The following is a 23,153-nucleotide window of genomic DNA, read 5'->3' on the forward strand; positions in this document are numbered from 1 at the left end:
ATTGCACATAATTATGGGCTTGTATTCGTTTGTACGGTTATTGAAATTTACGTGATAAAGTAGATCATAATAATAAGTGATTCGTAACAATAACAACCAAATCACCATCATCATCATCATCATCATCATCGCCATAATCATCATCTTCTTCTTTAAAATAATTGTCGACGTCATCATCATCATGGTCATCATGGTCATCATCATCATTATCATCATCATCATCATCATCATCATCATCATCATCATCATCATCATCATCATCATCATCTCATGATCGCCTTCTTCTTCTTCGCAGTCGTCGTCGTAGTTATCATCATCATCATCATCCTCATCAATAAGATTGTCATCAGTATCAACAACGTCGCCATCAAAAACGTCGTCATACAATTCGTGATCATTATTAATTAAAGTATAATCCACACTATCATAATTAACCATATCATCTGTATGAACATGATCATAATCGTCAAAATCATGATCACACGCATAAAGCAGGCATTACAATCATCCCTTTTATCATAATCAGCACCATTATCCTCACCGACCCCTTGTATGTAAATTTTAGCTTTCTGAATATTTTTATTGTAAATATGCTTTGGCTAATAATGACAAAATCCAAAAGTGTAATAAATAAAAATCATCAATTTAAGTAATGTAAAAATTAAATCAATGTTAAATTAGGAATGCATAGACAAAAGTGGTTTCTGTGCTCGAACAAAGATTTGAAACTATGTATGCATGTCTGTTTTATCCACAGAACGTCAGCATAAGTTTCTTGTGTCTGTGTTTGGAAACGAAAAACAGAATCAGGATCAAAGAAATTAGTTATACAGTATCTTAGTTCTGCCTGTTTCCATGACTATTTCTATCTCTAATATTAAGCCAGGCGATCTATTTCTTAGCATATCATAATTCTTCCCTATCGATTGCAGACAGTTTATGTGCGTGTTGTAGAAGACCGATGAATCAAACGCAGTCAATCAAAACGTCAGAACTTTCATTACGATGTAGGAAACCAGGGACCTATACAAACATGTTTGTTTAAGTCCCTGAGGAAACTAATTGGAGTGTCCTGGAAATGGTACTCAACATGTCAAAACAGTCAAAGTTGCAATTGATACACTGGGATACTCAAATACAACGAATATATTGTGTATACCCTTGTCAGACGTTTTTGACGTCTGCAGATGCCATCATCTTAAAGGCTTTAATTTTTATGCAAGGACATGGTAAATGTGAAATAAGGATGATGCTCAAACACAAAAACGTAATGTTGGAATTTGTTTGTTAAGCCAAAACTGGTTTTTGAAAATAATCGGATTTTTTAATGACGCGTTTATATGAAATGATAGATCTTTGGATTATTACTTGAATTTATTGCTTAAGTAATTTGATGTATTTTAATAGCAGAAGCGTTTAATATACGGTAAAGCAGCGCTTCAGAATAATAAGCAAGTACATGTATACATACAAATATTAATATAAGGGAATCATTCATCAACTCGAAGTACACCAAAACGCACAATCAGAGCATCAGACACGATTCGAGCAGCAATAGCAAAGTGCATGTATAAGAAATAATAATAATACATCATGTACGCAAAGGAAAAGTTTACCATCTTTGAGTGCCATCGATTTTATTTGAAATTCCATAAAATCCTTAGCAAATAAGACTCGTCACAGTTTCCAGATAATCCATTGGACATTACTTTCCCTAAATACTCATGAATTTGCAATTACAACTTTGTCATTTGAGTGCGCCTGACGGTATTCGCGCATGTCCAGTCGTCGTTAGTTTTAAATCAATAAATCGTAAAACGCACTCGGAGGAAAATCGCGGCTCTGTTGGAAAACTGGTGGCCACAAAATGCCATCAATGAACGCAGATGCCGAGCCTGGTAGTTTTAATAGCGGACACGGGTTGGAAACTATGTTCCAATAACGATACGCACACAGCTTTAATTGGAAGTCTTTTTACGATAGAATCTTTAAATGTAAAAACTAAATTGAACATATAATAAACAATCTCGTAAGAGCTGATAAAAGACTGCGAAAAAGTACACATGATGTTTAAATCTGAAAAAAGGCAGTTTATCTTATCTTATGAAATTAAAACTTCATAAGAATTATACAAAACTTTCGGGAAAAAAAGATGCATTGCTATCAGTTTAGTTGTTCCACACTTTAAATTATAATTGTTACTTTTCTAACGCATATTGCATTGATTCTTCTCTGTAAGTTAACTTCTGTCGAATATCAGCACACAACATAAGCATGTTCTTCAAAGTAAATCCTTCATCGTGGTTCATGTGACTTATGGTAAAAAATTTGAATAACTGGTAGATACTGAAAAACCTAGAAAAACGGACATGTATATTAAAAATCATGCATTTCAAGTTTGAAATGTAAAAAGTATCGGGATGTAATGCTAATCGAATAAGTACTCATACGAACATAGTTCCTTCAGAGTGAATCGATACAAAGGACAACATCAGAAGTTCCGCGGCAGTGACAGCGACAGCAAATCGAGAGCAGGTTTTCTTAGAGATATTTGTCGGGAAATGTTGGCAAATTAAATAAAGATGTATCACAACTGAGCCGTTCAGGCGGCGTCCAGATCATGTCAGAACAAATGAAGCCGAACAGCATTTACAGTAAATCGAATTAGTTCACGGAGGAATCCTATGAAGCGAGAAAGTGGACATAAAACAAAGATAATGGTCTTAAGTGACCCCAAAACACGTATATAGACAAATGGATATATTTTTTTACATTATTTATTCTGGTAACGTAAATAGCAGTGGAATAGAATGGATTTAAGATGACCTTATGTATAATGTCAAAAGTTTAAATATTTTGATTACGGTAATCAATTTATCCTTCTTCGGCGCGTTACGACAGAAAAAGAAATCGATCTTGAAAAAAAAACACCTCAATATTCAATTAAGCACGATGAAGGATCCATTCAATTTTACAATAAAATTAATGCCTGCAATAAATTTAATAGCACATTGATTGAGTTGTGTTCAACATACAAGTTATATAAAAACGTACTCATGATCTAATGAACGTATGAACATGAAATGATACTATTGTCCATGACAAATAACACATGGCGAGAATGTTTGAGATGTTATGTTCATGTCAATAATAAGATTGATGCATTGACTTTGTACCTGCAGGATGTTGTGATGACATTTTCTGATGATCACGGTAATGTTTCTGTACAATGGCGATAACGATTATGATGCTGCTGATGATGGTGGTGGTGATGATGATGATGATGATGTTGGTGTAAATGCTGTCTTAATGATAATAATTATGACGATGAAAAGGAAGATGCCATGATAAAATTGATGACACTTCTGTCATTGTTGACCGTATTCTGACCGACTTAAAATCACCCAAAACCAGACAACGGGCGGTCGGACGGTTTATGTAAACGACCACAAGATTTATGTACATTAATAACTCTAAACCAGCAGCGTGCACTCTTTGAACGCACTTGAACATGGAATTCCTAAAAGACGCTGTGTTTGGTTTCGGACTGCTGAGAAAATAGCGATTCACCACGCTAATCGGATAAAAATTGGTTGTAATTATTTTGGGACTTATTTCCCATGTGTATGTTGTGGAACCAAGATAGTTAAGCGGTTGAATCATTATATTATTGTCTAATACGTAAGGTCATTTAATGTTGCAACCGTGGAATAAATCAAATATGTGTTTTCTTTTTAAAAGTATTTAGGAACGATTGATTCAAATGAAGGTGATGTTTGAATAGAGGTTTAGATGATGCTAAAAAATGATGATGATGATGATGATGATGATAGTGATGATGAATGATGATGATGTTGATGATAGATTGATGATGATAATGAAGATGATGACGAAAGGCGACAATTGCGACAACGACGACGCCATTGCTTGTGCTAATGTTATAACTGATGATATTGACATTACCTTTTATATACATAATGTATGTTCTTTATGCTCCAACACATACACTCAATTTGCATTACACTCAAGTGCGCACGAATTCAATATTTACATCCCATTTGTGTTTTAGATTATAAGCGATAATTAAATCATTAATTTCGCGTCGGAAGTTTCCTGAAATTCCGATGATCCGGAAAATGGTATCCGAAAGACGGTCCCAGTTGAATTAGGGCGATTTGATTGTAAAACCCGGCTGACATTTAGTCGATTAATCGATTAACTTTTTTAATTCGTGTCAGTCAGGACGAACTATCCCGCGAGACGGATTTGGTCGATTTGATTAACAATGTTTTGATTCAATGAAGTGCATTTTTATATTCAATTTCATCGGCAAAGTTAGAAAGGTGATGCGATTGAACGAACTATGAATAAAAAAGAACGATGCAAAACAGACAGACTGCTTTGCATTTGATTTCACGTTGACTGATTAAAGTGCAAATGCTTTGGCACATTTACTTTTCAGAAATTGACAGTTCATTGCTGATGCACTCACTGGTGCTGGTGAATAGAGTGAAGAAAAATAACAATAAGACAACGAAAACGGCGAAAAATGATAATGATCTGAAGAAGAAAATAAACAAAAGGCAGGATAAAACAGTAAGCAGAAACATAATGGAATGTAGTACAAGAAATGATTACATAAAGTGGGATTTCAAATGGGGCTGCTAGAAAATTCTTCACTATGCAAATCTCATAAATAAATAATGTACTATTTGCGTTTAATATATAATAGCGAGGAATGAACATTTCATGTGGTCGAGAAAAATTACTTAGTTACATAAGACATAAAAGTCAACGTTTTTTCAAATGTCAATTCCAGACGTCTTCAATCATTTTTAGATTTTTCTTCTGAGGTCTGGAATTTGTCCGATTCGCAGGATTTTGTGAAACATTAACCCTTCCCAAAGCAGAAGATAACAAAAAAAAAACATACGAGTTATGTCTGGAAGCATCATCTTATTATATAACTGAGCGATGACTAATGGCCCAGACCAATCTGAGATTGACGGTAAATTGATTAAAGAGCAAAGTTCAACCATTCGGTAATAATATGTTCGTGACATTTTGTTGGTGTTCAAATAAACCTTATATTTCGCATGGTAAAATCTTAGTATTTACTTATTTTGGACGTTTTAGCCACATTCAATACACATTTATCCTAATGCAATCCTACAACTAGACACGAATTCAGATTTCAAAACTGTTTATGTATGTTAAACACGTATTCATTCTATTAAATAATCGATTAGTACCATTCAAGATGATGTTAGTCTATGCTCACTTTTGTAAAACATTGTCACTAATAAAACTATTAGGTCACGTGATTTCGCGACCGTTTGTAATATAGATATCACGTTTCGCAAGCTCTCGCGTCAGTCAAAAGTCATCCGCTAATTAGCTTTATTAGGCGAATCCATGGCAACTAATATAAAGCCTTACAAAAGACCTTTTCTGCCTGCAACAAAGACCAACTCTTCGCGCATGACCGGAAACAACATTAGACACGTGACATGCATTTCGAATGCACGTGCATAATACTTCCGATACAAATAGGAACCATCAATTATCCTGTTTAATCTGGCGCATTTCATGATAAACTCGGAAAAAAATTGAATTGGGTGCGGCAAAATGTTATTTGCATATATTAATGGTGCTGTTGCTGTTAATATAACTATAGGTTGGACTGATGACTATGCGTGTTTTTGCATTTTCTGTTTAAAGATAAATGATGGTGATGATGTCGTTGATGATGAAATGAAGATGTTTTTTGATGTAAAAACAAACAAACATGCAAAAGTTGAAACGAAAAAGGTTTATGTGGTGGTACGTTTCTTATACATTGTTCAAAGCAAAGTGCACCAAAAAGGCACGAGTTCTGCTCATTAGTGACACTTGAGGTTATGTTCTTTAATTGACATGTATCTTCAATATTCCGAACAAGAGCTAATATACCAATATAACTGAAATTGCCCGCAAAACCTTTTGAAGTTAATTAGACAAACTTTGAGCAGGTGCATGGTTATTGTTATTCTGGGCTGGTTTTTCCTCGCTGGATGTTTATGGAAGAAAGAGCGGATTAATAAGATGATGTTGAATGAACTGAAAGTGACATTATGTTGAAGTTAACATGATTTGGTTGATTAATAATTAAATATTGAACTTGTCCTTACATGATTGTACTTATTCAACTGGTGTTCAACTTTTTTCTACAGATCTGCGCAATCAAAATGACGCGTTTATTTACTTTAATATTGTTAAGAAATAATGTAAACACGCGTACTGTACTCAATTTACAACCTTATTGTGTGTATACTTATCGTCATAATTATCATCATCATCATCATGAGCTGCAGCAGAATATCAGTCACGTCATTTAAATTTACAACAACATAATATCAATTGTATCACTGGTTCTCAAGTAAATTGTATGTCTTCTAAAATACATTTAAATATTGTGTGTCATGTTAAGTACTGAAAATGCATCCCGCATTCCGCAACAATTATAGTGTCTTTAACATTTACAAGATATACGAATATTTTTACATAAAACATACTTATAACAAACCAATTATACACACAAATTTAACACTACATGTAAATACGTACAATTGCGAGGTATTATATCCACACAAATCCCCACTCACTCATAAAACCAACCGCTAGCAGACGACACAGTAAACCATCGCAAGTTACTTCTCTACTAAAACCCTGCGCTCACCCTCCTAATGAAAATTGATGTTAAAGCCATCAAAGCTAACGAACCGCGTCGCATTTTTATCATGTTTATAGCGCGCACCGGGTCGTGGAGTGAAAAACCTATGCACCCAGAACAAATATTAGTATCGCATATTGAAATAATGCTCGCTAGGTAATGTAAAACGAATGGCGAATTATTGTTAATGATATTTCATCCTGAAGTTTTCCATCTAAAGGGTGGGTTTAGTAAAAGTGTGCTTTACTAATCATCATCAATGTCGTTATCGTCATCATTATCATCACAGCAGCAGCAACAGAAGCATCATTATCTTCATCAGTATTATTAACACCCTCATCAATGTCACTGTCATCATCATCGTCATCATCATCATCATCATCATCATCATCATCATCATCATCATCATCATCATCATCATCATCTACCTACCTCATCATCATCATTATCATCATCATCATCATCATCATCATCATCTTCACCACCATCATCATCATCATCATCATCATCATCATCATTATTTTCATTCTTCTTCATCGGGATCAGCAGCAGAAGACTTGTAGAAGTTGCGATGGCTGACAACTGTATACGCTCTCATAAGTTAACGGAACATACAATAACGATTTCCTATTAAACTTCTCGCCATTCTGTGTGCTGTGTACTATCATTATCATAAAGACCACATATTTCGCGTGATAGTCTAAACATAACAACATGTGTTTCATAAATTACAATATTATTTATTATTCCGCACATTTAAAAAGCCATTAAAATCGCGTTATCATTTCTCCATTGCTTCTAAGCGTCGCTCAGTTGCAAGGAAAATGATTTTCTACTGATGTTATCGCGTTTTCTTACTGCTTGGAATAAATATTAGAACATATTAAATTAATGTCGACAGTTATGTCTGTTTCTGTCTTAATTGTTTCTTTTATAAATGTTCTGCTTTTTTTCTCGCTCAGTTGACTTTGAATAGTTGTGAATTTTAACGCAAAAGTTTCACGTTTTCGCACAATGTTTGAAATTCCATGCATGTCAAGCGAAACAGATGGTTTATGTTTGCTATATAATTTACTTTTTTTGTCAATGTCCAGGGTAAATATGTATTTGAATCTATAATAACATTGCGTTTACTACCACAGAACTTATGATTATAACAAACTAAGTCAAGTAATGAGTTTCCCTAACTGTTGTGTAAGCAACTCAAGCTACTGCTAGCTTAATGTCTTCGGTTATTGATTCTGACGGTGATGATGAAAACTGTGACTGTCAGGATCCAGGATCACGTGACTTGGTAGTTTTCCCATTTAAACACTCCAGTAAGTGGTGCTTTTTGCGAATACATTTTTAAAACATTTTTTTCTTAAGTATTTCAACCGGTGCATAAAAGACATATTTTTATACTGCTTGTGGCCATGTGAAAATCATCAGAATTACTTTGTTCAAAATAGCCCGTGTTCTTGTTAAAAAAAATCATTGGGTACTGCACGGTTATGCTCCAAGCAACGTGATATTTCGTCACCGATTCAGACGCATTCAATGATTTATTCGTATACCTTAAGATATCGGCACAAACTGCAATAAAAACTGTCTTTTATGCACTAAAGATTTTTACAAGTGTATTTTAATAACTTGAGATATTTGAAAAAACAAAGTTCTGAACGGTGTGTTTACATTCTGTCCAGCCCATGTGTAAACCCCAAAAAACCCCGTCGAGTCTGCACCCTGTAGTGATCATGATGGTGTTTACAACGGGGTAGTGGTGGTGCTAGAGATGTGGCTGAATTGATCGTTATGACTATGATGGCAACGATTAGGATGGTGAAGACGACGATAACGACAAAAACGACGATGATGATTATCATCATCATAATCAGCATCAGCATCATCAGGTTAATGGTTGTTATTATGATGATAATACTTTGATAGATAGCTTAGATACATGGGTGAGTGGATGGATGGATGGATGGATTGCTTTTAAGTCCACCTGCTAACATGGACCAGTATGTTAATGATATTGGGTCATGACTATGATTACACTTATAGAATGATATTGGGTCATAACTATGATTGCACTTGTATAATGATATTGGGTCATAACTATGATTACACTAGTAGAATCAGTTTACTTCAGTCGCTGTTGTTTAGCGAAGAACCCTACACGTCAATGTGGCACTTTTAAATGACAAAATTAAGTTACAACATATTCAACAATAAAGAACACGGTTGAATGCTTCGGGATGTTTCTCAAATACTTGAAACAACATACGAGAACAGTTTTTGAGGTAAGAGACGGTTGTGTTATCGGTCGCGATTTTTTTTGTCGAATATTTACCTTAGTAATGAAGATTAATGTTGTTGTTCTTGGATTACTTGATGTGTGAGATGGAAACGAACAAAGCTCAAGTCAAATAGAAAACAGACGAACAAAGCTGGTGTCCAATAGAAAAAAGACAAACACAGATGCATTAGAAATAAATAAAGATGTATAAGACACTTAAAATGAAAACAATAAAATATTGTTTGAACATATGCCTCAGAATAGGTACTTGAATAATGACCCAATAGTTTCAGGCGAAAGAAATTTCTTTTCACTTTTTGAGGGGTGATGAAAATGATATTGATGGGATGTTGATGCTGGCGATTATAGTAACGATGATGTCACTGATGCTGCTGCTGATAGCTATGGATGCGATCATGCATATGTCGAGGGCCATTTCGACGAGTTTTTTTTCGATTTACAATTCCCAACTCGTGGGGATTTTAATAGTCGTAAATGTCAGATCACACATGCGTTTTGCACATGCGTTGAAAAACAACCCGCTCTTTTTTCCCCACATGGTGTTCGTTCCTGATAAGCCACGCCGATTGCATGTGACGGAGTCTGATAAGAGACTTGATTTAGCGTCAATTCTGATGAGGTTAAATATCCGTGATGAAAGCGTTTTCCCGTGTTAGCAGTGTCAGCTTTCAGATTTAACAAACCGGGGGAGTCGGAAAGCTACGAAGATTGGTTGTTCTTCAATGCGATTCTAAACCACTTGAAAAGTGTAAAGTGTAATCTTTTTTATTTTATGTACCGTATGTTTTTTTTTGAACTTTTAAAACTATGCCAGATTTGAGCCTCTCAATGATGAACATTTCGGTTGGAGCTTGACATAGCGACTTGCCTTTTCGTTAAGTATTTATTTAAACTTCATCGGATTGTACTAAGTTGCAATTTAACTTCAAATTAATGAATGTTGCTAATGTAAGGGCCATTATTATAAATACAGTTTAAAAGCGAATACACTGTTAACATAGCAACACCAAAAACAAAATAAAAATGGCCAGCATACATTAAAAAAGAGTGCTGAATAAAAGGGTCAATCAATTAATCAAAATATGTATTTATGGTTTTTTTATATAACTTATTGGCAAGGACACAAGCATTTAGATTCATGACACATTGTTAAGTTTCAAAATTTGTTCGATGAAAAATGTATGTGCTTAAGTAAATACTGTAAAAGAATCGAATAACAAAATAAAACGGTTGAGGAGTTAAAGTAAAAATCTGGTTTGTACTATCTCATGCGGTAAAAAACAACACTGAAGTGTCAAACTCAACTGTGCTCTTTTTGTTTATTGTACACCTGTTACAAAACCACACGACCTTTGACTTAAAAAGAAACGAATTTCTTTTATTCGTCATTTACAGTACTATTTGGTTCGGTCCTTTGTCTGAAGGGCCATAAAAATTGAAATTTTCGGCATCGAGTTTAATTAAAAGGCGGGGTCAGACATTTGGCCATAGGGGATGGACGCAACACTCGCCGTGATAATTAGGTGACCTTTGAACCCCGGGATAAGGGCAAGTGTGACCCGGGATCAAAGAACAAAGGAATTACAGGTTGCTATGTACATTGAACGATTGACGGCTTGACATCACGGACAGGCACTTTGATTCAAATATTGCCATTTATGCGGATGTCGAATTTTAATAATAGAAAAGGTAACGAGATAATAATCATCATCATCATAAAAAGCAACGACAATAAAGGATCAACATCATCATCATCATCATCATCATCATCATCATCATCATCATTATCATCATCATCATCATCATCATCATCATCATCATCATCATCATCATCATCATCATCATCACCACCATCATCATCATCATCATCATCATCATCACCATCATCATCATCATCATCAACTATCATCATCATCATCATCATCATCATCATCATCATCATCATCATCATCATCATCATCATCATCATCATCTTCATCATCTTTGTCAACAACAATTGCATAAATATATAAACTGAAACGGAATTATCATCATCACTATTGCCATCATCATCGTTTTCATAATCATCGCAATGGCGTTGTCGTAAAACCTTTTTAACGGCGCCATTCTATGTTCTAAAATTTTGATTGTCGTCATCGTCACTTAAACTAAAAGTAGCAAGGTGTTTTTACTCAAATTAAGAATCCAACGACATTAAACACTCAACCACTCAGCACTTAATTGACGCCTATTAAGACAGTAAGTTGCGTCTGTGATACTTTAAATAGCCTTACAAAATATGCATGTCTAATTAATTAGCCCGACACAACAAAGAGCATGCCAAGCGGTGACTTATAGGAGATATCAAAGCATGACTTTCTTTATAACTTGGATCGACAGCCGAGATGGAATCTTTAGACGGGACCACCACCAATATGATATAGTGTTCTTTAACCTTCAACGACATTTATAACAACATCGACAGTGAATTATATTAAAAGAAGTCGAGTAGTCGGTCAAAAATGAATGTGCATATCACTGCAATGTCTGTTGTACGAACATTTGTATTGTGATGTGTGATGTGTGTTTTTTTTTTAACTTATGTTGTTGTAAAGGCGACTGATTATGATGATTATGATAACGTCGACTCTACGATGGTGAACACGAGCATAATGGTGATGATGAGGTTGATGCTGTATATGTTCATTATCAAGATGGAGGTGACGAAAGTCTTGCTACCGCATCGTCCGGCAATGACTACGACGATTATGGTAATGATGATAACGAGACGACGGCGATGATAATGTTGTTCATGCTGATGCTGATATTGATGGCCAGCAAATCATGAAATGGGATAACCATTTTATATAATTGATCGGAGATGTTGTTGTTAAAACTTTAATACTAACATACAAACACATGTATTCGTTCTTTTTCAATCATGTACACAAACTTCAACTGGAAAATGAAATAAGTGCGGGGAATTCATGTATACGGACATACATAACGAAGATCACGAGGATAAGTGGGACAAGGGCAAATAAAGAGAGCAACAATTCCGACATATTTCATGACGCAATTACTATACGAACTATATACACCTGTGAGTCGCTAGGTAGAGCGACAAATCTTGCAACAGAAATGATAAATGCACAGGTATTTCCGATATCATGCAATACAATCAGAGGCTATATACCGATGATACAAAGACAGGCTTTTTTATTTGTATAATGTTGGCAAATGCATTGGTACTGGCGGTGCTGCTTACGATTTTCTTAACGACGACACTTTTTGGTTATGTTTCTGATGATGGTGGTGTTATTGTTGATGTTGACAGTGATGATTATAATCATAAACAATAATGTCAACAACCATAGTATTTCATCATTCAATTACTGACAAGAGATAAACGCCACAGATAAGTGAAGTCGATATAGAGGGTAAAAAATCCTCCATCAATAAGAAGATTCCAATTATGTTGCTTTATCACGCAATAATTCCGTACACAATTGCAGAAACGTGCACCGAAAAAAATATGCATTGCATGCAGTTTATGCATTGCACGCAGTAAAAGTTAACTGGCACACACTTATGGAGCTGGGAGAGACCAGAAAACAAAAATGCAAATGAACAGAAATTGAAAAGAAACGTTCGTGTTAATGATGCGAAATATTGTTTATGTTTTCGATCCACGATTCGGTTTAGTTGAAGAGGGTTTGTGTTAATGCATGTGGTGGAAAAATGGTTCAACCATACACACATGCGTAACGTCATTTTGTCTAAATGGTTATCAGCGCTAATTATTTATGACGACGACTTAATTATTCAATGATACTGGCGCTGCTACTACTGTTGCTGAGGATGATGATAATGATGACAACAGTCTTAATGAAGATGATGTCTGTGTCAATTAGTAGGCATTAAAGTGAAAAATATCTTAAAAGAAGGGGCATGACGCAGACTTTATTACGAAATCGCCAGCTATTTAACCCATTCACGCCTAGCGTCTAGAAAAAAGGCCGTGGCAAACAGCGTAGATCCAGATGAGACGCCGCATGATGCGGCGTCTCATCAGGGTCTGCGCTGTTTGCGTTAAGGAATTTCTGTGAGAAATATTCTAAATATATAAATAAATATACTAGACATCCCTAATTTTGGAAATAAATTGATCCAATTTAAAAGGATGGGAGAGTCCACTAGGCATAAATGGGTTAAGACATCGCTGAAATTTTCGTGTTGATATATCTATGGACGGAGACCGCAGTCTTCCGAACACACGGTTAATGTCGACCTGAATTGCATCAAATATCGTCCCACAGGACTCCCAACATTTCAGCGGATGTTTTTCGCGTTATGTCGTGGCTGGCACATGAAAATGAATGCATTTTGGATCAGATGTTAATCAGTTGCGTATTATTAACCCATTTATGCCTAGCGTCTAGAAAAAAAGGCATTTGCAAACAGCATGATGCGGCGTCTCATTATGGTCTGCGCTGTTTGCTTAAAGGAATTTCTGAAAGAAATATTCTAAATATAGAAATAAATGTACAAGGCATCCATAATTTTGGAAATAAATTGATCCAATTTTGAAGGATGGGAGAGTCCACTAGGAATAAATGCGTTAAATCCGGTAGACGGAAATGTGTGAAATGAGTTAAATCGTGAGTGATGATGTTACGTGAACATTGATTGAGTGTGTGAGTGATGATCATCCGTTTTGGTTTGATGCGTGGCACTTTGTTAGTCGGAAAATCCTGTATGTTGTGTGCAGTTGAATATAAAAATGTTGTCAAAACTAAAACTTAAATACATTGCATCTTATAATACAAAGTTTAGCCAATTGTTGTGTTGAATTCACGGATCACAAATAAGAAATGAAAATGATGGTTGATTAATGAATTTGCAAGTATTTTCAAGAAAAAGAATGCATTAGTAGAGCACCAATGACTATTAGATGATTTAATAAATTAGTGTACAAAATAAACATTTAACTATTAAACAAACGCGTGAATAAAAAGAACGAATGATCGAACGAACGAATAAACGGGAAAAAAACAACAAATGTAGATTATTGAGCGAGCGAGCAAGTTAGTAAATGATAAAGAGAGGTTATAGAGTGGCTGAATTATTGATAGAGACTTTATGAGTAATTCAGTCTAATCCGGAACGCATTGGACTATAGCACATAATGACATTATGGTTAGTTTAATATATAAAATGTGAGATTCTTCTATCAGCTATTTAATCAATACCGTTCTGAATATGAGCATCTTAGACTACTTAAATTTGCTTTGATAACTTTCCCAGGAAATCACCGCTTACCAACACCATGTAACTTCCTCACATCTATGGAGATTTTAAAATTGCCTTCTCAAAATACAGTAGCATTTGCAGAAAAAGTGGGATCAATATTTAATTTCTTTAACTTTCGTCTAGGTTTTTTTATAATTTATAATGATGAGAAAAACTATTCCGGCAAGCATTTAGGATATCAACGTTTGTCTGGAAATTGCAGCAGAAAATACAGAGTATTGTTTGATCTAGAAAAAGCATTCGATTATTCAGAACTTAACAAAGAATGTAATCACACATGAAAGAAAGAATGATCAATGGTTGTCAAAACCAGATTTCATCGACAAATGATGTGCGATTGTTTGATAATTAAAGAAGTTTTTTTGTAAGTGATCTTATTTTCGGACAATGAATAATTGGATAGTACCGTAATTGTCAGTAACATCAAATTCTCGTAAGTATTCTCGCCAACTGACATAAAATGTGAAATAAATTACAATCCGAAGTGTCAATCAAGTCGTTATTAAATCTTTGTCTTCTCTAAATAGTGACTATTTGCAAAAAATGATTTTGCCTTTAGCGAAACGCGGATGACATATGTTCTAATGAAAATCCGATTGCATTTTGTAAGCATTTGCGAATACATGTACTTGATTGTCACAAAAAGTAAAACAATAAGTTCATTGCAATATTCAGACGCTTTTTCTAACTCAACTAAGTTAGATGTTAAATGTTCTTTTACTACTGTTTTCATGGTATCTACAACATATCTTCAACTATAACCGTCGCAGCTATTTGTGTTGAAAATGAAGTCATTTGCAACGGTAGCAAAAGGTCAAAATTACCGGGAACTGTAGAAGAACGACACAAAAGAAGCTTTGAATCAAACAACAGATTGCCCAACAGGTTGACAATGGAACCCAAAGAGAAAATCGAAATGTGTAAATGTAATTTGGACCATATAAAAGTTTGAAATTATCCGCTGAAAGAAGAAAGTGGGAAAACCAATTAGATATTTTACATAACCACAATAAAACATGAACGAATTTAGAGTTAGTGAATGCAACGAAAAAGAACTAGCGGAAATTAGGACTTTTTTATTTGCAAATGAGGCGGGCGAACTAAACTCGAATAGATGTTCTGTATCATATATGGTTAAAGGCACTCGTTCACAGCTAATAAAGACGACGACTTAACAATGTTCTGTCATCGCTTGAAAACGTTAAAAAATACTTAACGTCGGCGGTGAAATATCATTAATAAGGAAGAGTATTTATGAAAACACATTTTCTTTGATGCGAAATTATTATTACAATTTGATAAAATATGAATCGTTACAAACACGAAACAAATGAATAATGTGTTGGGTTTCTGTTGTTTTTCGTTATATTTTGTGAAAAAAAACGTTGTTTGCGTTTACTATTTACATGGTTATAGCCATCTAAATTTCACATTCGTGTATTGTTTTATACAGCGACCATCTTTTTGCGATATTTAAATTCATGAATTTCAACAATTGAATGGCGAACTTAAAAAAATCTGCGAGCAAGTTCCTTTAAAAACTGATACGAGCGTTTTGGTATTTCTTATAAGTAGAAGTTTAGATTGAGAATGTGAAAAGCCCAAGTGAAGACGATCATGTCAGAGGCGGGAACAATACTAAGTTGATGGTAGTGGTGGTTTTGATTGTAATCAGGGTGGTGAAGATGATACATAATACCATTACAACTTAAACAAATAATAGCAACTTGCACCATTATACAACAAACAAATATACGCAGATGCAGTAGAACATATCAAAAAAGTATTGTGATACTATCTAAATAACATATTGTTCGTGGCTGTGCAAAGACGAATTATAAAATAATCGATTCAAATGTCCAATATTTGCTCAGCAACAAATTAAATTCCAAATTAAATTCCATTTTCATTTAGATTAAGAAATCGAATCCTTTTATTCCGCGCCACATCGCCGTCTCTTAAATATATTTGCCTTGTGCACGAGTGTCAATAGACAAGGACAATGTCTGTGTTTACTTAAAATAAACGGTAGCTCTAAATCTTAATATAAAATGGTAATGCAGTTTGATTGATCATTTAATAATGTCTAGCGATCGAAAAGAGCGTCTTAAAGAATTTGATGTATTTCTGATGAGCTTTCGATACATAGTGTTTCAAGTTTTATGCTCTCAACGAAAGAGCGAATATTGATCTAGAAGCTTTGAAAGGTTTCAACAATAGTATCTTTTAATTGACTCATAATTTAAATGTGCTCCTTACGCATGAAGAAATCTTTGAATCGTGTGTTAAGGAAATGCCTTGGAATAGTTATAATTAGATCAGTATTACGGTAAGGGGTTGAGTTAGAGCTATATTGCATCGGTTAGGGGTTGAGTTAAAAGTATTATCAATAATTCATCATCATTTTTGTTGACTCTAAGATCGGCAGTACATAGGAATTGTTATAAGTGTATAAGTATAACGGTTAGGGTTTGAGTAAGAGTTATATTTGCATCAGTAGTACGGTTAGGTTTTGAGTTATAATTATCATTTTTTACTGATTCTTACAACAACATTACCTGAATCAAAAAAGAGATACACAGCAGCAGACAAATGAGTCACTTAATTTAACCCGATTTGAATAGGAAAAAGAACAATTTTAATGTAATTGATAGATTGCAGTTGTTGATTATTTGTTTATGATGCGTGAGGACGGTAATAGGTAGAAGTTTGATAAAACATTGAGCTTAGCAGGCGTGAAAGCTTTCATGTGGATCGGTTTGTAAAAAACCTTGTTTAACCAATTTATGCCTAGCGTCCTGAAAAAAGGACATTGCAAACAGCGTAGACCCAGATGAGACGCCGCATGATGCGGCGTCTCATGAGGGTCTGCGCTTTTTGCTTAAAGGAATTTCTGTAAGAAAAATCTAAATATAGAAATAAATATACTAGATATCCCTAATTTTGGAAATAAATTGATCCAATTTCGAAGAATGGGAGAGTCCACTAAGCATAAATGGGTTAAACTAAAGTAACACGGTGTTTGTGCCGCTTAGTTAACAATTCAGCGATATAATATGTCAACACCCTATTGAAACGAATGTATAGAGTAATTGGAACATGATTTATAGCTGAATCATTAACAAAATATGCATATAAATTTATCCGATAAAACAATCCACAGTCCAAAGGTTAACGTTACAGGAAATACCAAACGCAAGAAGTTCTTTAAAACACGGATTGACAGCCGTGATGGGATTTTTTTCGGCGGGAGGACACACATAATTATGATATAATGCTATTTAACCTTCAATAAAGTTGATGACAGCGATGCCTTTATTCTAGTGTATCTACTGTTACTAATATTAATTGCGTTATGTCAAAAAGAGTTCACACAGCTTTTCGAAGAATGTTGTATTTGTCATGTCGTCTTTCTTGTCGTGGTCTCATAAACTGCTAATGAAGGTATTTATGAAGACGACAAGAAAAAAGGGTTGTATTTACATCTACGACCGTAAATTGATGACAAATGTTCCCGACACTGACGTGTGTTTTAAGGACGATAATGATACTGGTAATGAGGAGTGACTGTGATGATGAGGACGAGGAGGAATATTCAGAGAAGGATGCAGAATTCCAATATTTCCAACAAATAAACAATTCCATCTCCCACAATGTTTTAAATATATATTTCATGACTCAATTACTGGCAGAAGCTACAAAATCAAAGCGATAGACACGGTAAGTCGCCATATAGGGCAACAAATCTCCCAGTAGTAATCAGATATGCACAATCATGTCGCCATATCATGCAATGCGTCCATAAATACACGATTGCAGAAAAGCGCGCTGATACGATGCCAGACTTTCTGACTGTACACGCAATTGAAGTTAATTGGAACAAGCTTATAGAACTGGGAAAGAACATAAAAACAGGGGAATGGACAGACATTTAACAGATTCGCATGTGTAGATGGTGCTAAATTACATAAGCATTTTTCGATTTTCGATTCGGTTAATTTGACAGTGGTGTTTATTTATACAAGTGGTGGAAGAAACGGGGGTGTTTTGTGTATTCTTCCGTCGAGAAAGTTATGTTTCATGTCATCACGAATGAATGTAAGCGCTAATTTGTATTAAAGACGATCTGATTATTAATTTACCACGGCGTTTGTGTGACCATGATCAAGTTGATGCTATCGTAGATTGTGTTTTGTTGATTCTGCTGCTGCTGCTACCGCTACTGCTGCTGCTGATGATGATACTATTATGTTGGCGTCAGAACTTTACATGTTGCTTATTATGCCATCAAAGTGATGATGTTGATGATGATGTCGATTGTGTTTGTTTTTATAAATTTAATAATGAAAATATTGTTTGTATAACAATATTGTCCACGATAAAGACGTCGTTGATAATGAGAAAAATTATTATTTTCTTTATATTAAAGGCTCTCTAAAGGTGAAGATACCTAATTATTTTCAGATTTTTAAATATTTTTTTCATATTTTATTTACAAAGGTTATCAAAAAACAATATATATTATGCTATTGGACGTAATAATAAAAAGTGAGCAATACAAATTGTTTTGAGCTCAAAATAAAGTGTCCTTCAAGTCAATTGTGTTTACAAACAATCAGTTTATTTACATCGCTGTTTACTCGCGAAAGAGAAAGTGAAAGTGACTCTGGTCACCAAAAATATAACGATGACTTTTAACGTTTTCCGGTATCACTCACAAAGTAGGTCTCTTCTAAATGGTTAAAACGTTTGTAGTGATCTAATAAGTTACTTTCTGCTGGTAAAAAGTTGTTAAAATAGAATTAAAATTGAATTTTCTCTCGGCTATTTTTAGCATATGTCATATATCAACGCTCTGAGGCTACACATCACGTTATTTGCAAAAATGTAAATATTTCTTCCAATTATGAAACGGGTTTATCTTCCATAATTCTTGACAACGTTGTACCTAAGCTGTGTTATTAGCAGTTTTTATGCAAGAGTAACTGAAATCCGGTAAAAATTACACCAGTTGATATGCATAATAATTGGATTTGTGACCTTTATAGAGCAATAATAACAATTTGGAATCCTCCATGTTTGCCATCTCTGACATTTTAGTGTTTGTTAACCTGTGGATGGAGACCGAAGTGGCCGAACAATCGATTAATGTCTGACTGAATTGCATCAAATCTTGTCCCACAGGACTCTCGACATTTCAGTCGCTGTTTTTACCTGGTAATGCTAGCAAATGACAATGAAGTCTCTGGGGTTCAGATGTTGTGGAGTTATGCGTTATCCGACAGACGATAAAGTGTGAAATCTTGGTTCGATGTCATGACGTGAACGATTAATTGAGTGAGTGCGTGATGGAATGATAAGTACTCGCTTTATTTGATTTGTGGTACGGAACATATTGGTCGTTGAGTTGTTGAATTAAAAAAAATTGGTTCAATTTTAAAATATAAAAACTGCAATTTTAAAATAGACTTAATCTTATCGGTGTGGCCACTTTTTAGCCAAGTTTGTTATTGAATGCATGTGCCAGAATAATATAGTGAGTTGTTAATTGGGTAATTGCTAGCCGCATGAGTGTTTGAATGAGTTAACAAGTTATTTGGTCAATGAATGGAAGAAAGAAAGAAAGAAAGGACGAAAGAAAGCAAGAACGAAAGACAGAAAAAAAGAAACGAATGAATAAATGAATGAATGAATGAATACATGAACGAACGAATGTGGGAGTGTTTAAATGAAGACAACCGGTGAGTCTCTGAGCGATAATTAGTAAGCATGCAGTTCTTGTAAAAAAGAATAGAGATTTTACACGTTCAGTGAGTTCAATAAACACATATCAAAACTAATCTGGGGTGGGGGTCCGTAGATGACCTTTGAATCTAGGGCAAATGCAAAATAATGCAGGGCCGTACCCAGGATTTTTTTTACTGGGCGGGGCCCAACCGGGGAGGGTTTGGGAGGGGTCCCCCCTCCCTATATATATACTTTTTTTAATTTGGCACTTTGCAAGGTGAATTTTAATGCTTATAAAAAACGTATTTTGTGCTATGAATTAATGGAATATAACAAGTAAATCAGCACATTTCGGAAGTCTTAAGCTTTAAACATTGGTGTGAATTCATAACAATATTAAAAGCTTAAGATTTCCGAAACTTACAGGTTTAAACTGACTATTATCCACATAAACTCTCGTATTGCTTCCACCATTTTTTTCACAAATCAATAACGTCACAGGTTTTTTTTAATCTGATTTTTTGGGAAAGACCGTGCCATTTTTTAGGAAAAAAATTGCGCGAAACGCCTAATTTTTGGGGGAAATAATGAAAGTCTTAAAGAATCAATTTAACATATTTTACTGTTTTCAAACAAATTCAAGGAAAGAGATAATTTAGTTATACAATAGTTTTCTACACTGGATCAGGTTAACTTATATAATGAGATCGATTTGTTGTTTCAATTTTCATTTTTTTACCAATGAGCCAATAATAGGTTGATATTACTCAATTCTCGGTACTCAATTATTTTAAATACTGAATTCTGCCAAATTCTTATCTGTTGCTCGGCAAATTTATGAATCTGTTTTTCTTTTAATCAAGCATGTTAACTATCTCATCGTAGTGTTTTTTAGTGATTTCCTTTCAAAAATTATATATACTCAGTTTTAATACCTTTGTCAGTGTTTTTGTTCCGGTTCAAATTCAGGGCCCTATTCTCAATGCAAAAAGTATATATTGGGACCTAAAAATTCCCAATAAAAGGTTTCAAAAAAAATAATTAAACTTTAAGAAGGGAAAATACGTCTAGGGCCTTCTCAAAGAAGGAAAGAAACTTAAGTCGGCAATTATCAGACCATAGTCTACGAACTCCTGTAGCATTTGCTTCCATACACGTATCAAAATACATGACATCAACCATCGTTAGATGAAGCATTCATGATCACAATGGGGGACTGCTCGGGGATGTGTGTACAAGGCGATTAGAAAACATTGCCTGGAGGCTTATCTCGATTGGCGAGCGTTAATCCCCTTGTTTATCAGGGACAATAAAACATAGCTGCTCTTTTGTTTTGAGGGAAAGTGTACTGTGGGCCCTTGCACGAGAGAAAAAATTGCAGTGGGCCGATTATTAAAAAAAATCATAGTTCGACAGCCAGCTGGGGGGGCCCGGGCCCCTGGGCCCATGGCCTGGGTACGGGCCTGTAATGCTTAGACTTTCCAAGAAAATCTCCGCTTACCAACACCTGTTTCCATCGATGGAGATGTTAAAATTGCCTTCTTGAAATATAAAAGCATTTGCTGGAAAAGAGAAATCAATACTTAATTTCCATAAATGTCGACTATGTTCTTGTTATTTATAATGATGAGAACAACGTAGTTAAGCCGGAAAGTATTTATGTTTTCAAATCACGTCTTAAAATTGCAGCTGAATCAAATGTCGACTTTTTGTTTGATCTTGAAAAGGCTTTCGATTACTCCGTGCAAAATAGAGAAATAAACTCTTTGAGAAGAAATAATGATCAACGGCTGTCAGACACAGATTTCAAAGAAAAACGATGCTATTGTTAGAAAATTTAAAGCTTTCTTTTTTTTACAAATGATTGTGTGCTAGTATTTGTATATAATCAGATATATCGTTCATTGCCCAGTATGGAAGGGTATTTAGGTAAAACTTACATCTTTCATGGTGAATATTTACACTATGACTGATGCTTATTCTAATTTGCTTTATGACAATTCCAACATGCTTGTTGTCTATTCGTTTATACTTGATGATTGCTGCAACATTACATCATTCATGATGAATATTTACATTATGCGTGATGTTTATTCTAACATGCTTCATGACAGTCCCAACATGCTTGTTCTCTATCGGTTATACTTGATGATTGTTGCAACATGCTTGGAGACTATCCAATGTTTGTGTGTTCATTATTCCTGAAACCAGTCATAATCGGTTTTGCCACTAAGCGTCATTAACAACGGCAGTTAGCAACAGGCAGTAAGCAGAGTGCAACTATGCAAAATGCAAGTTACTAAATTATGACAAAAGGTGGCGCGCGTTTATTTTCCGTATGTTGAATAAATTACTTTTCGGAAAAAAAGCGAAAACATCCGAATCATTTTGACTTGTAAACTGAATAAGCTGAATTAGTTCCCTTTGTTATATAATCTCCATTAAACTAAATACATGTACGTTTATTATTGCCAAGAAGACCAGTAGGCCTACACAATGAATTGACTGCCGTGAATGTGTTTGATATAAATTTTGTAAATCCCTAGTCCAAATAATTACAGAAGACGTAATCTACCGATGTGCATTGTATATCGACCTCATATTTATAAAGTAGCCCAAACCCCCATTGCCACAGACCTGTGCGTTAAACTTTCAGATTTCTCTAGTCTGTTTACCAGGCTATAATTACAATGTCTATAAACACATATTTATCATTTTATGACTATATAATGTCTGTGGTATAAAGTAAAACCTGGAAGTTACAAGTACTCGTGTCTAGTACAGCAGTGCCCCATATAAGCTGCGTATCTGCGTCTTTCACCCTATTAAAATGTTTAAACGCAAAGAAATACAAAATCATGCGTATTGAAAACGCAACCAATTTGACTTTTACGCAAATTCGTCAAATTTGATGCGTACGATGCAATAGCTTCGATCGAAAATGCTTTCGGAATTTTCTCTTAACTTTGGAATTATTGTCATTACACGGCGACGCTTTCATTCAGCAAGCGCAATGATAACGGAGCAGTCAAAATTATTAAAACGCTCTGCGGACTAGATTTCACAGTTAAATAAAGCGTCCGACAAAATAATTGACAAAGACATACATGCGTTTTCAAT

General features: G+C 34.7%; 1 protein-coding gene across 5 annotated transcripts in view; it reads right to left on the minus strand.

Moving 5' to 3' along the window:
* The window catches only part of LOC127848263 (uncharacterized), a 59,672-nt gene that overhangs the window by 24,364 nt on the left and 12,155 nt on the right, over positions 1–23,153 (minus strand). Inside the window, exon 1 of one of the 5 annotated variants that reach the window (XM_052380622.1) lies at positions 6,607–6,693. The exons of 3 other annotated variants lie outside the window; for them this stretch is intronic. The gene's annotated coding sequence lies outside the window, so the exon portion shown is untranslated. Of the gene's footprint in view, positions 1–1,616; positions 1,841–6,606; positions 6,694–23,153 lie in introns of those variants that run through there. One more of the 5 variants, XM_052380623.1, reaches the window with a different exon arrangement.

Source organism: Dreissena polymorpha, chromosome 10, assembly GCF_020536995.1.
Source record: "Dreissena polymorpha isolate Duluth1 chromosome 10, UMN_Dpol_1.0, whole genome shotgun sequence".
NCBI lineage: Eukaryota > Metazoa > Mollusca > Bivalvia > Myida > Dreissenidae > Dreissena > Dreissena polymorpha.